This window comes from Condylostylus longicornis, unplaced genomic scaffold (assembly GCF_029603195.1).
Source record: "Condylostylus longicornis isolate FDR11 unplaced genomic scaffold, ASM2960319v2 ptg000040l, whole genome shotgun sequence".
In the NCBI taxonomy this organism is placed as follows: domain Eukaryota; kingdom Metazoa; phylum Arthropoda; class Insecta; order Diptera; family Dolichopodidae; genus Condylostylus; species Condylostylus longicornis.
Window position 1 is genome coordinate 5020784 of NW_026578009.1, and position 16993 is coordinate 5037776.

The window sequence follows — 16993 nt, forward strand, 5'->3', positions numbered from 1 at the left end:
ATAGGGAAAAACTATAGAAAAACATAGAGTCGAAATAGCGTTTGTAACCTTCATAAAATTACTATTTTCTAGTCATTATGAAATTGTGTTTAAAAAAATATTTACATATTTAGATTCAAAAGAATTATAAGAGTAAAAATCACTTACATTTTCTTTGCTTGCAAATTGAGTATGTCTTACTTGATGTTGCAATTAATCAGAAATAGTAGAAATTATGTTTGATTAAGTTTTATTCATTCAATTTGAATTCAATTTTGAACTGTTCCAATCTCAATTGTGTAATTAATTTTGTTGCCGAAATTTTTTCAACCTAAAATATAAAAAATAAAATTCAGTGGGACAAAACTAAAGTAATAAAATAAAAATTTTGGAGTTTTTCAACCAGTTGCAAAATTTCGATACGGCGTTCTTTTTTATTTAACTTGCAATTGCAAGCAAGTTGTTTTATTCCACAATTTCGCAATATTTGTTAGAAATTCAAATAATTTAATATTTTGACTTGTAATGTGAATTGTAGAACACTTCGGATACCAAATAAGTTATTCATATGTTTTCCAATTTTAATATTTCGGGATTGCCACAAACATACATTCACATGAACATACATATATATATGTACATATATATTAATTTTTGTTTCATCATATTTATCGGATTAAAATGAAGTCATACAGAAAATATGAACGACGACCATTCTATAACTTCTTTGAAATTTCTCCTTTTTTATGCTCAATTGATGAAATTGAATTTTTGTGCTTCTCAATTAAATTTACATAATCTTTATAATATTGAAAATGGAAATGAAATAATTTTTCCAAATATATTTTTCTAAACTACAGGAAAAAAAAATTTCATATTCCTATAGGCTACTAGATTTTAAAAAATTTTAAATTTATAATTAGAATAAATTAAAAAAAAAAATCAACATTAACTGACTGAATTATGTACACAAATTATGTCGTAAACCATAAAAAAATGCTTTTAAAACTGTATGATAGTGAACTAAATTATTCGAACTTGTTCGCATAACCAACTTGTATGATACCGTTCCAAACCTATGCTGAGATGTCTGATTCCCACGATTAGTAACGAATATAATTTGGCCATAATTGGACAAGTTTTAAGAAAGTATCCCGAGAAGTTCGTAAAAATGCGTTACATCAACTAATTTTTGATATTTATAGAATATATAATATTTCCTTTTAAGGCTGCATTATAGCCACTCAAACCAATTGAGTTAATAGATACTCAACCCTTTGGTATGTGGAGTACCTTTAATTAAACTTCTAGTTATATTTAATGTAGATTTATAGATTTCAGGTTTATACAATAATTGATTATATTTTGCTTTTAAGAAAATTATAGGACTAAGCAAGAATCAAGTAAGATTCCTAACCGAAACTTTGTCCTAAGCAAAGTAAATTTAAAGGGCAAGTCAGTAGACTAGGTCTAGAAGCTGTGGACACTTGCAAATTCTGTGGGGAAAATGAGGGGTTTTCTTTGCCTCACCAGGTGCTACAATTCAGCAGGAAAGCGAATCTCGAGCCAGTGCTCTAAAGACATGCCACGCATTCAGAGGAAATGCATCGTTACTCCAGTTGTATAAATCTACAAATCTACTTAACACAATAATCAGCATTAATTTATGACAAAGTAGCCACCGCACCACAAATTTTGACTAATTTGAGCGAGAATATCTTCAAATTTTCAATCTCAAAAATTCAACACCACATTAAAACCATCGCATTGTAATAAAATCAAGAAAGTCCTTAATGACATTTTAATTACAAAATCAAATTTATTTTTATTTCATATATGAGCAGATTTGTTTTATTACTTTATTTTAGGATGATTTTACCATGATGCATCAGAAGGGCGTGTAACTAGTATAATAATTTCATTTTTATATTTAAGTTATGTTTGCATTTATAATTTGATTAAGAAATTAATTAAATTCATTATTTAATACATAGTACAATGTGTATGAGTTTATTTATATGGTTGTAAACATTTAAATATTATATTGTATAAATTAACTAGCCGGTATAACAATCATTGTAAAAATGCAAAATATTCGGAAAATTTTTACATGAGGAGGGTTTCATAGCAAGTATCATTGGTCTCTTCTTACACTTGCAGAAAATTTAAAGAAGGAAAAGAAATTTGAATTGCAAACATTATTCAAGGCAAAATATTTTATCCTTGACGGATATATTTTTATATATAAGGATTAACTTATTAACTTAGAACAGGGAAGGAGAATAAAAAAGTAATCATTTTTACAACATCTCATTGTTTTTTTTTTCTATTCTGTCTTATATACTCGTAAGAAGCATCATATATATATAGATATGTCTGTCTCTTCATACACGTTTTCAGGGAAAAATCTAACCATGATGACAATGTGGTTTGGTGTATACAATGAATTCTTTTATTTTACTTAAATGGTGATGTGAATTTCAATTTAATGCCTGAAACTCCGAATACACACAATCAAAATAAGGAAGTAAAATAGAAATTTATTTATAACTAGCTTTTAGTGAAAAATTTAGAAATTCAATCGAAACATCAATTTTATATTCATTATAATTTTAGCCATATGATGCCAAGTTTGTTATCATTGTGTTTGCTAAATTTTGAATCAAAAACTTGTTTCAGATTTAAATATGAGATTCCATAGTTCGTATATTTTGACAAAAAATGTGGGGTTGTACCTAATATAGGGGTACTTGCACTAGAGGAAAAATTTCCAAATGACGAATATGAAATTAAAATATATCTAGATATTTGGAATTTTAGGTCTAAATTATGAATACGATCTACTGAATTTAATAAATGTCTTTATAATAATTTAGTACAAAGCTTGGAGTAAGCTTGAATTGCATTACTTCTTAATAATTGAGTATTGTATTGCTTATTCTTAAAGTTAAATGGATTGGTTTTCTAAAGGAATAGTTTCTTTTGGATATGAGAGGACGGTTATTGTTACAGTTTTGTTTTTATATAGAACTTCAATAAACATTATCGTTTTTGATATAGAATTTTGTATTTATTGTGTCGAAGAAATAAGGGATCGAATATTTACTCATGGATTATCGATAATGTATAAACTACTTAAATATATAACACACCAATTAAATTTAATGGTAAATTTGAAAATTTGATAACTTTATTATGATAGAAGCGATTGGAGACTCAAAGAATTTTATTTCAGAGAAATAGTGACTTCATTAAAACCTTTTTATGTATGTCGTCTTTCTTCAATTTCATCTTTCTATTTTCAATAGTGTTAAAGTTTTGTAAGCAGGCGAATAAACAGAAGGTACAATTTTTCAAACAGTTTTTGGAAAAGTGCCAGAAAGCGTAAAAATATTTAGATTTTTCTAAATTATTTCGTACATTTGTTTCTCATATTTGGTGTCTCCTGTTGTTTATATAAATACTCTTTCAGTTACATAGTAGAAACCGTTAGAGAATCGAGTTGCTTAATGCTAAATTAACCATATGAGCTGGTCACTTTATGAAACCTTCAAAATCAATATCCAAAAATAGAACAACTTAAATTACAAGCAGACAGATAGACAGACAAATACTTCATTGAAAATAGTTTATTAACATTTATCTTACCATTTCTATTGAGAATTTATCATGTGAAATTTGGTGTAATCACAGCACCGTCCCTTATTTTACGTAATGCGTAAAATAAAAACAATTTTTGTATACGTCTACATTTTTGTGTTTCGTAAGCTTATGGAGAAAACCATCTATCCCACATTTTAAAAATTTTGGAATGAATGCAATACAATCATATTATAGTATAAGTATTCCAATTTCAAATAATTTTGTATGCCATTAAAATAACTGAGCAATTGTAAGTATAACACATATGTACGCATTTTGGAAATGGGCCGAACACCCCCCTTTTTATACCAAATATTTATATCATTTTTAAAAAAAGTCAACTGCACATATAAAATGAATTCATTTTATTTGAACAATTTTGACAGGTTTGTTTAGTTTTATATTTATAGGGCTAAAATTAAAATATAACGGTGAATATTTTCACATGAATTTCAATCTATAATTTGTATTGTCATAGTATTTCCAATTTTTTTAAATATCAATTCAAATGTGCAACACAATCATGAAATTTAGTGTTATAAATAATATATGTATATTAAATTAAATGAAGAAAATTTTGGCAAATATGTTTCGTCCTTATAAAACAGTATTAAAAGGAAAACAAAAAAGAAACATAGAAAAGTAGAAAAAGACAAAACAAAAGAGGAAAATAAAATGCATTTTATTTTTCCAAAACACTAAGCTGAAAAATGTTCGGTCATCATAATTTAATGGACCAAAAATATTCTTTCAATTTTACTTTCTTTTCATATATAAGTATACTATAAGATTTTCTTGAGGAACTCATCTTTGAGCATCATTAGAATAATATGAGGGAAAGAGAAAAATTATTATTCAGATATCATACATATTATTGTATATTCGATTGGTGAAAATACACACTATGTATACATATAGAATGAGAGTTTAATGCACATACTTACTTATGTCGTCCCTTTTATACTATAAAAAGGAAATCACTGTTAAATAGATGTCGTTGTTGTAATAAGTTAATATATTTTCGTTCTAAAGTAATTTTTTAAATGTCTTATGTTCTATTTCTCCCGTTTTTTTTCTTCTTTTAGTTCCTTATTATTATTATTATTTTTTTTTTTGTTATACATAGAGAATACCACATAAATAACCAGTTAAAAAGCTCAAAATAACATTACTTTTTTATTATCATTAGATTTTGTTTTATATTAACTCACAATGCATTATATATGCATATATATATCAGATATATATACACACATATACTATAGTATATACGGTACACTTACATGATATATAATGAACGCGTAAATATATGTATGTATATGCGTATGTATTCGTGATTTGTATAAATTTAACATTCTTAAACGCATATAAATATATGTTTTAAACATATAGGCATATATTTACCGACATACAAGCATATATATATAGCTTTGTTATATTTTGAAAATAAAAATTGCGTAATATAAGAAATTTCACTATGTACATTATACTTATGTACATATGTATATCATATAGATTTTCTGATAGTTCAAAAAAGCAATTGTACTCGTATATATAGAATAAATGAAAATGGAGGCAAAGAAAATAATATTTGAGGGTGGAAAATTATATTGAAACAAGAAACAACAAAAGAGAACAAAATTGTGTGTGAAAAAAAAATTGAAAGGGGTATACAAAATTAAATTTAAATTTAAACCAAGAGCATAATAGAACGAAATAGTATGCTAGACTGGGGTAAAGTAGAAACATATAGAGTTCTTGATTCTCTATCTGTAAAATAAGCACATTGGAATTAAAAAAAAAAAAAATAATAAAAAAATTTTTTTTTCTTTTTGATTGTTTTTTACATTTTTGTTTTTGTGTGTGTGTTTAGGAAAATGTAAGTTTATCTTTTGTGTAGTTTAGAGAGAGTACTATAAATAAGATAAGCAGAAAACAAAACGAATAATGATTAGAGGCATTAAGAAAATGGAAAATTTAAATCAATTGTAAGGAAGACATTTTTCTCGTATTTTGGTTTTTTTTTTATTTTAATTTTTAGAAAATTTAATTTAAATTTACGCTTTTCTTTACACTTACATATGACAATGGAAATTATTTAGTTAAATTTCTTTTTTTTTTATATTATAATTTTTTAAATTGTGAAAATAATTTTTTATTATCAGTGTAGATAACTCTCACTTTTATATCATGTAAGTGAAAATTAAGTTTCTCTATACCTTATACGTTATTCTTATTTTTTGTTTGAAATTTTTACTTATCGAATCTTTGTATAGGAATTTAAGGCTTATTAAAAAGTAAAAAGATTTCTCCATAGTTAATAGAAGAACTCATAAGCATATAATGCGTTCAGCACATTAGTGGCCTACTTGCAAAGATAACATTTCGAGTAAATTGTGATTGTAATATTTAAATATTTAATTTTTAAGAAAATTTTTAAAAGGCAAATAAGAAAGTAAGCTATAAGTATTTTGAAAATATAGAAAAATTTTTTAGGCCATTACAGCTCTATTGAACATAATAACTAATTTTTTACAAAAATGTTCAATAGGCCACTAACGTACTGTGCGCCTCATATGTATATGGAAAAATTTTTTAAACCATAATGTAACTAACGAATTACATTAGAAAGTACTACTGTATTCAAGTGTAGTTTTTAAAAAAATGTAAAAATTTTCCGAACATAAAACAAAATTTTTTTTATTGATAATGAGGAATGAACTTTGTAATATGATAGTTCGGGATTTAATACTAGTAATTGTCCATATAAACGACGGCCTGCCTGACAGCATTCTTCACGGTATATTGGGCGTTGGGCGAGTGTGCGGCTTTGCTAGGATTGCCTTCCAACACAACGTGTCGCAGCTGCCGGAAGATGGACAAGAAGGAGACCATTTCTCATTATCTCTCTGCGGCCCGTGTCCTTCCGGACTGCTTGCGTAGGGTATTTTGATTGAGCAGATGAAGTACTTTACATTATATTTTGGTTGCTCTATCTCTGCCCTTAAATTCCTCTAAAAAAATTTATTTGAATTACTGGCCTGGTATTGAGCATAAGTCTTCAACTAAAATAAATAAGGTTCGAATAACTATAATTTTTTTAAGACCGATATAAATTTCAGAATATTGTAATCGACAATAAACTTAATCGATATTATATTTTTTATTCTTTGATTTAGATTTCAATTATGAAAGTTTATTTGCGGCTAAAAGAAATAAATTTCAGTACAGAAATGGATAAAAGTTAATGATTTGATTACACATTGTAAAATTTTTGTAAACTCGTTTGGTATTGTCAAATTCTATATAATTTCAGTGTACTAAGTGCATTATGAAAGTTGCAGAATTGTATATAAATCGAAAAATTTCGATTTAGCACAAATCGACTTCTGTAATTAAGCCCTAATACTTGTCGTTGCTACTCACCATAAAGTAAATTAACTCAATAAAATAAAACAATTTAGTTGCTTAACTGCCATCTTTTAGACAGTCAAATAATACAACCAGAAATTTTAGAATTTGTCTTCATTTCAATTTATTCCGTTTCCAATTAGTTTCAATATTCTCAAACATTTCTAATTATAAAGCCCTTATTGCTGTTGCTACTTAAGATAAGGCAGACACAATTAAGACAGAACTTAGCTTGCTTAACGCCATCTTTTAGTTTAGATTATAAAATAATATAGCCAGAAATTTTAGAATTTAAATTGTCTTCATTCCAATTCGTTCTGTTTCCGCCTTATTTTTATATATTATTATATTCCAAATATTTCTTATTATTAAACCCTTAAAATATGGTTGTTGTTACTCTCCATAGAGGAGTTTAATACCAAACGTACAGAATCTAACTTGCTTAGCGCCATCTCTTAGAGGATAAAGTCACAGAGTCAGAAATTTTACAACTTAAATTTCCTGTGTTTCAATTCATTCTGTTTCTCACTTACTTTAATATTTTCAAAATTTCATATTAGTTTTATTGGTTCTTGTCTACGATCATGTTTTTTTTTTTTTTTTTTTTGTTAAAAACTATTTTAAAGTAATAGAAAAAATTGAGTACATTTTAAATATATTAACATTAATGCATATCTTTTGCAAACTGCTGTTCTGCTTTAAGATTTCTGTTTCTCCGAGTTCTTTATAAATTTCAGGATCCCAGTTTTGCCTGTACTTAAAGATTTTTATGAAAATCTGTGCATACATTTTGTTCATATATTAATCGGATTTTAAAATATAATGGATTCACGGTAGTCACGGTCACCCTAATACTCTTTAGTCACGTTCTATTCGTATTAGATTTTTTTCAAAAAATTTCCAATATCTGCTTGATTTGATCGAATTTGTATAACAATTTATAATATATGTAAATGTATATTTAATTGCACATACTGTTTTAGTGTCATTGAATTCACAAAATATATTCAAATATACTAAGTCAACTAAATTAAAAATTACTTAAAATTCCTACTTTTAAAATATTGTGAAAATAACATATGTGCATGCATTAAAAAAAAAAAACATCAGAAAAGTTAATTGCATTACTCAACCAACCACGTAATTATCATGACCCGGACTTCTCTCATACATAAAAATCTTAGTATTTACTTTTGCTTTCGTATATACAAGTCTAAGAATATTCTTTAGAGCGGAACTTTCGTTTTTATTTCCTTAATACTCTAATTAATTTTAAAATATTAATAATAATTTATAAAAACTAAAATTATATGTTAAGCACAATGAAATAGTGTTAACTTGTTACGCAGTTATATAAGTTCATATATGCATATATAATTTACACTATCATTAATTATAATTATATTTTAATTAAATGCTATTATTACAAATTCAGAATTACATAATGTTCTATTGACTATTATGGTCTAAAATTTTAAACACTTTGTAGCTATATATTTTGAATTAAATTAGTTATTACATGCATTTAAAGAATTTAAGTTTAATAGTAGTGCTTTTTTAAAATTAATAATGTGTGTGTGAGTATATCTACCATCATATTTGCATTTATCTAAATTAAACAAATAAATTTTTTGATTTATAAATCGAGTGATAAACATTCATAATAATTTTGCATAATTTACCTATGCAATTTGTCTAATAAATTTAACAAAAAACTGTTATATTTTTTAGAAATGTTATATGAATTTCTTTCTACTATAAACTAAAATTAGTATTTGTAATATGAAATTAAAATATTATTATATTGTATATGAAAGTTAATAACCACCTTCATTTTAAGTGAAAATAATTTTATATTGTAATTTAATATTTTTTTTTGTTAACAGGATAATATTTTATAATTTCTTTCGATTACCAATATTATTCGTATATAATTATTGTTAGTACATTATAATTTTATAATGTACTAACAATAATTACCATTATTACATTTTTCCCAACCACATTGCATTCAATGAACATTTCATTATGTGGTAGCACCAAATTTTGCACATCAAGTTTTCGGTGGGAGCCCACTTCTCAATGGTATAGGGACGCGTAAATAAACTTCTTTTTATAGAGGTATCAATCTGTCTGTACCATATCTACGAAAATAATTCAAACTAAGTAGCAAAGTTTTTAAGGATTTCGGAAGGAACAAAGCGAAAATCTAATAAGAGCCAAGTTTAAGTTTTTCTAGGTATGTTAACTAGAGGCTTACTATAACTTCCCTCAAATTGGAGAGAAGTTTTTAAAAGTCATTTTTCATAACCTGCTGTAAAATTTTTGCTAAACTTATTATTTTTTATGTGCTGACCGCCACAAATTTCTTTATATGTATGAGTGAAAAGCTACTACAATGCTATGAATGATTCCAATTTCAACGAAATAAATTAAATTTAAAAGAAAATTTATTCGGGTGTATGTTTTACAAAGGTTTCTTTGACTTCAATTAAAGAGATAATTTTAAAAAAGGGTGTCTCGTACCAAAGTCTATTTTTCTCAATAAATAAATTCCTAAACCAGAATAAGTAGGAATATGACCCATATACCAAATTAAGGGTCATTGGTCAAAGTTGCCAGTTGTTTTGAAATTGGAGATAAAATTGGCCTATAAAATGGTGTATAGCTCAGTACACTTTGATATGATACACCCTGTATGGCAATAATGGCGGGAATTATTTAGCTATTTATTTAATAAAATTAAATTGTTTTATTAATTTACATTATTATTTTCTAATATCCTTAAACAATTTAATTTTTATAATATAAAAGCCATAACATAACAATATAAAATTGCTCAATTGATAATGGCGCAAGTTCCATACGTTTGTGCAGTAAAATATGATACCACTTTTGGACAAATTGTCCTTCATAGACAATAAGTAATTTCAAAGATTAAAAATTTTTAAAAGCATACATAATATTTTTTTTTAAACCAATGAAATTATTAAGTTCAACGAAAGGTCAAAAAGTATGTTGCTATTATCTGGAAGCATCTATAAGGGCCTGCGATTGCCAAAATTTGAACTTTCAGAAAGTTAATTCTTAGCTTTATAAATAGAGTGTCAAATTTACAATACTCCTTAAGTATGTGTTATATTTTAATTCTTTGAAATTATCTAAAATTTCATATTATTGCATATGTTAACATTTAGATCTTAATCTACTATTCGACAACTATACACTTACTTACTTATTCTTTAAATTTCAAGAAGCTCTTCCATACTTATACATATGACTTTCATTAAAATTTTTTTGAATTTTTTTTGTTTTTCAAATGGGCATTCACATTCCAAACAAGAAATTATTTCAGCTATGCTTAATTAATTCATAATATGTGGTTAATTTCATAAACTCAAAACCAAAACGTTCTCATCTAATTATACATACATATATACATATATTTAATTATCTCCATTTTAATTAACTGATTTGCTAATTTTTCAATATCATAATTTTGCTTCTTATGCTATAGTTTTTATGCAAGTGATATTTTAATAGAAATGCAGCGCTATAATGCATTCATACATATATGCATATAGGTATGTGTATGTGCAACTAAACAGTTTCTTCTGTCTTACAATTTATACATATAAATTATTTTACTATTATTTCTTATCTGATAAACCTATATATATAATACACAGTATGGGTTGCTTTAATTGCATTTAAAAGCAAAGAGTAATAGAAAAACAATACCATGGTACCTACATGTATTTACGAGTATAATGGATATACTTGTTATGATTTCCATAAATATTAAAAAACCAAGCCTTATAATGGCCGGCGAATAAAAAAATGTTATATAGTTATATTGATACTGCTACTAAAATTGAGATTAAGAAAAAAAAAATTGTTATTTAAATAAAAATTAAACTATTACAGTAATTAATTTAAAATAACAAAAATATTACGATATATAGCCTATACACGTAGAAGTGAACGTAAAAATAAAAATGTGAATTGTAATTTTCTAAAATCTATGCAATTGGCTAAATATTGAGGCTTTTCTTTCAATATAATTTTTAAATCAATTGTTTGTAATTTTGAATAAATTGTGTTAGAAACAAAAACAGTTTAAATATTTTGTTGAACCCCTCAAATTTTATATAACATGATCTTACATAACATTTTCTATTTAAAGGTATTTTTAAAAGTGGTTTTACAACATGCCATTAATATGAATGAAATAAAATGTATAAAAGTGAAAAAGTATTTAGAAATAATTTTGTAGTAGTTGCTAAATTATAATTTTTTTTTTTTGCAAACGCTGGTAACTTGTATGTGAAATTTTGAATACTAGCCAAAGGATAAACATTTATGTGCTTTGTTTTTTTAAATAATATGAAATTTTTTTTTATGAAAAAGCCATATAGAAATTACTTTAAAACTAAACCAAACATAACATAGTGTAAATTGCACCAAAACTAAAATGTTTTAATCACAGTAAAAATACTGAGAACGCTCTGTAAAAAAAACTTGACATTAATTCAAGCAGATTTAAGCTACTTGTTCGGCCAGCAATCAACTTTATTAATTGAAGAAGTGGACTAAGGGGTTAACTAAAATTTTGACGAAAATCAAGCTTTTCGGATAAAATATCATTAAATTTCATATATTTTCAACTCTGATTACTCTTATAGCTAGAAACTTAATGGAAGTAGACGAGATTGACAGTGCACAATATTGTGATATTATTTATAATATTATTCATGTTATTAATATAATATCAAATAGGACGCTACAGTAGTAATAATGAAATCCCTGAACATATCATTTGCAATCCATAAACGAAATCCAACATCTGTTCCTTTGGCAGTGCACTGTGAAAATAAACAATGTCTGTACTTAACAACCAAAAATATACGTTGAAGAGCATTGATACCACCGTCAACAATTCATTAACTGCATTTTCCTCACTGTATAACAGTGATATATTTGCAAAGACGCTGTACTTTATTCTCTAGTTCCAACATACTGCTAATAGAAAACATTGCCACAAAAGTTTCAACATCGTATAAAAGGTAAGGCGGTTGCAGGATTTTCCAATCTTTAATCAACCAACGCGTTAGGTCGTCTGTACACTGTTCCCCAAAATAATACCAAATATTTTTACTTAAGGTTACTATTAACAGGCAGAACTTTTTATTACAAATGTCACGATCTCTTAAAATTCTTAAAATGCGACAAATTGACAATTTATTATGCTGAAAAATTACAAAACATTCTTAAACTTATAGGTATAATAACGAACAAAAAAATTACAACTCGCTTCTACTAGACTAACATTATAATTACAAAATGGCTTCTAAAGTTAACGGTACTGAAATTTTAGAAACATCATTCATAAATTATATATAATCATTAATAAATAATTCATTTGTTTAAAATTGGTTTTGTTGAAAATTTGTTTGTCATCAAATTCTAATAAAAGCAAATAAATAACAGTAAATCCCTTGCTATCACAAACTTTACTAAGAATATTATAAATGACGGAATCAATCGTATAATAAAATTCCATCAATTTATTTTAATATTGATCTCATCCTAAAAGAATGCAATCATTATGACACAATATTAACATGACACGAAGAGAATTTCTAAATATATTGCTTACATACAAGGGTACCAAAAAAATGTAGAACACTGTTCTATTAACTATTTTCAGTTGGAAGTATGCTATTCAAGAAACCATTAATTTTAACCGAATTTGTAAAATCAAGCCTTATTCAAGAATTAATTAAAACAAGATACCATTTAATAATATCAGTACTGCATACATTCAACAGTTTTTACATATTGTTGCACAAATAATTCAATAATTTTTAAAGTACATAATTATTTGTGTACTGTTATTAGTTTAGTGTGCTTTATTTTACTTTTGCCTCGTGTTAACTCATTACTTATTTATACATGTGGCAAACACGGGATTTGTAACTATGTTATTATTTTAAATAATTCTAATTTACATATTCTTACATTTATCTAACTTATCCTATATATTTCTTAATTTATTCTAAAAACACATTCTTACACAAGTTTATAACAGTGCACAAGAACAGAATATTGTGACAAATTTAATTTTATTGTATTGATTTACATTAAAACCTTTACACGCACCACGTATATGTACAAATGTATGTATGTAAATTCCTGCTTAAGACCATAGGTGTGGTTTACTGATGTCAAGCACTTCAAGATCTCTAAATATAAACTATAATAAATAGAAAAGTGTTTTGTCATAATTTTATTACTCAACATAATTTTTAGCTTTTTAAAAAGAAAAAAAATTAAAAATCATGAATTAAAATATTTCATATACAATTTTTCTTTCATATATTGATTTTTATTGAATATCAATCCTCAATTAAATAACTACATTAAATGGTTTATCGAATGCTAAAGGGCAAAACTATTATGTCTAGCGTAATATTTTTTTAAAACTCTTAAAATTTAATTGAAATTAAATCAAAACGCAGACAACAAAAAAAAAAGAAACATGACGGAAGGAGTTTTGGATATTTTAAGTGTATAGTTGCTTTATTTAAAATGTTTAAAATACTTAAATGTCATGTGAATTAAAAAAAAAATATATGATTTGACGCAAAATAAAAGTACGTAGAATTTGTGTACATTTTCACAATTTCGTAACCAATAAAAAAATTACATTATATAATTTTCCTACGGAATAAAGCACTGAATTTAGTTAATTTTGTTCTTGAAATTCTTCAAGTATTTCATTAAAATTCAAATAATGATAAGCTTATTAAAAAAAAACTCGTATTTTTTAAAGAAAAATCAAGTGACATTAACGTTACGCCTGACATAATTGCGATACCATAGAAATTCATGTCAATTACAAAAGTAAATTTAAGAATATATGAAAAAATTTTAATTTAATTGAATTTTAACCTTTATTTATGCGATTTATAAATGAAGACATGCATACCTAAATTTTCTTCTTATATGTATATCATATATGTATATGTGAATGTACTATATATAAAATCTGTACATATTACTGGTATTAATTAATATTACTGTTAATTAATTTCCAACACATATGTACATATGTGTTGTGTTACTATTATTGTGAATAAGGCTGAATATTATTGGAATTTCAGATATATTCTTAACTATGTATAAGGAATTTGGTTATTATAATAAGAAGTCTAAGTTTTGAACCTGTTCCGTACTCAGTAATCTTTCAATAAAAATATATAAGAGCACCTAAACCATTCTTTAATGCGGTTCTTAACCTTGAATAATAAAGTATTATACCAAATGTTTGGATAATTAATTAATAACTACTAACTTATTAAGTAATAATCAATACATAATTGATTTAAACTAGTTGTTAATTCACTATTAATTTAAACATTCTTCAAAAAGCATTGCGTGATTAAAATTTTTTTTAATAAATCACCAAATTCGATTTTTCTGATTTCATCAAAATTAGTTTTATTGTATGGTATTTGCTGTTAACTGGAATTAACCTCTATTTATTTTCGTTTAAATACCTTGCTAATTATTTGTTAATTGCACTGAGGTTGGAAAAAACTAATAAGCATTCCAAATTTATACAAGAATTTATATTATGCTGACTAATATTGTAAGTTATGTTAAAAAAAATCTTATGATTCGTTCTATGACAAACATTCCATGTAAAGGAATTAGAATTAAAAATAACAGGAAATTTCTTCAGCCATACAAGCTTTATTTTATAATAAAAACTTTAGTGTTATATGAAATTGCTGAATTAAAATTGAAAATATGCATACTATAATTTTGCTTTCACGTAATTCATTTCATTAATCCGGCTAAAGGCAGTTTTCATGAAAAAATGTGCTTCAGGCAATCTTCCAAGTTTTTAACACGCTAAAAGATATAAAAATATCAATAATTTGCTTTAGATGTAGACACAAACAAAATTAAAAAAATTAAAAGAAATTGTTTTCACATTAATTACGTGGACAATTTGTTCTTAAATTTTTAAAGTATTCTGTAGGAGATGGAACAGAAGCTGGCACTGGACAGCTATGAGCACTTATACTTGTAATAAATGGTGATATAGCTTGAAAACCATCACATGTCGGTAAACTTGGTATACGATAACAGCAACTATCACAACCGCATCCTACCGGACTGCAACAACACTTCGGCATTCTTTCTGTTTTGTTGAAATTTACAATTTTTGATAAAACTTTCCAAGTTATATTTATTTCAAAATGGCTGTTTGTGTATGGCAAAATGATAAAATTTGATATAAAACTAAAAATTTTTTTAAAGAAAGTAATTTGGAAAAAAAAACAAATTTGGGTATTTCTAGATAAAATTCTTAACCGAAAATAGTTTATGAAATTTTAGTTTTAAAAAAATTATTTTTTTCATTGATAGTTTGATTTAAAAAAAAATTTGAGTAATCACAAATCTTCTTCAAATTTTGAAATTTCTTTATTTCAATTACTTACAACAAACACTTTACGCTGACGTTATACAAAAAATTATGTCATAGATCATGATCTAAATTTATATTCCAAGAATAAGGTGAAAAATTATAAATGGGGCTATAATATAACCGTTGTGGAATTTGACTCACTGAATACAACAACAAAACATTTACAGGCTTTATTTTTTTACATACTCGTAAGACTTGCAATGGTGCAATATTTTAAGCTTTGCTGTACCATACTGCATTCAATTATTAACATTAATAGCCATATTGTCCTGAATCATCATCTAATCTTTCCTATTGCCATAAACAGACCCACAATATTAAAACAAAACTAAAAATTAACTTTAATTTTTTTTTCGGTTTTTTGGCATAATTTCAAATTCAATCGAACTTATAAAAAATTCTATAGAACATTTGAATGTCGTAAATTACAATATTGGTTACTTTAAGCACCAGTACGAATATAGTTATAGTTCCCATACAAATCGATATAATTAAATTTTTTTTCCTTCTGGTTTATCATTGAAATACAAGCTATAAGTTGAAGGTTCTTTTGCAAAATATAAAAGGAGATGAATTTCCTTTATTAAATAAAACCAGTTACTTATTGAACAAACTATACCGTTTTAACTAAACTATGTCGTATAATTAACTTTAAATTTTTTACCGCAAATTTTATTTCATCAAAAACTTTACATAATATTTTTCCTTTTTCTCTACTTACTTACAATCGTTATTTTCCATATCATTAATCTCATAAATATGCAATCATCCTAAATTGAACCACAACACTGTTTAATGTGATAAAATAATATCAATGTCAACAAGTCGATTTACAAGTTTTTGTTTTTCATTATTAAAAAATAAAAACTATGCTTCCGAAATGTTATACATAACAACATAAATATATTATATATATATAACAAAATTAATTTATTATTCAAGTAAATATTTTCCTTACACACATGCGTGATCATAAATATTACGTATGTACATACGTAGGTAAGTAGATTTAACTGTATCAAAATTGTGCGCACCATTAATCAGAAATTACAGTGATTATAACAGTAAGAGGAAAAAAAAATGTATGAAAATTGCTCTAAATAACTGTTAATAAAATCTAAATTAGATTATAACAAATTATACATATATATTATGCACACATGTACAAACATATTATATACATACATGTATAAAATTAGCTACCAATTTTATTTTATAGCTGTCATGTTATTCGTTTTTTTTTGATAACTCAATATCAAAATACAAAATGAAATTCATATTTTTATGACAACTTAATATAATGTAGATAAAAAATCTTTTAAATCTTTTCATTTAAATCATTTATTTTTAATAATACCATAAGGTGTAAGTAGATTAAGGTTGCTTTCATAATCACAATTTATATAGATTGATTTCGATCGTAAAAGGTATGCAATGCATTACGTTTTAGAAAAAAAATGT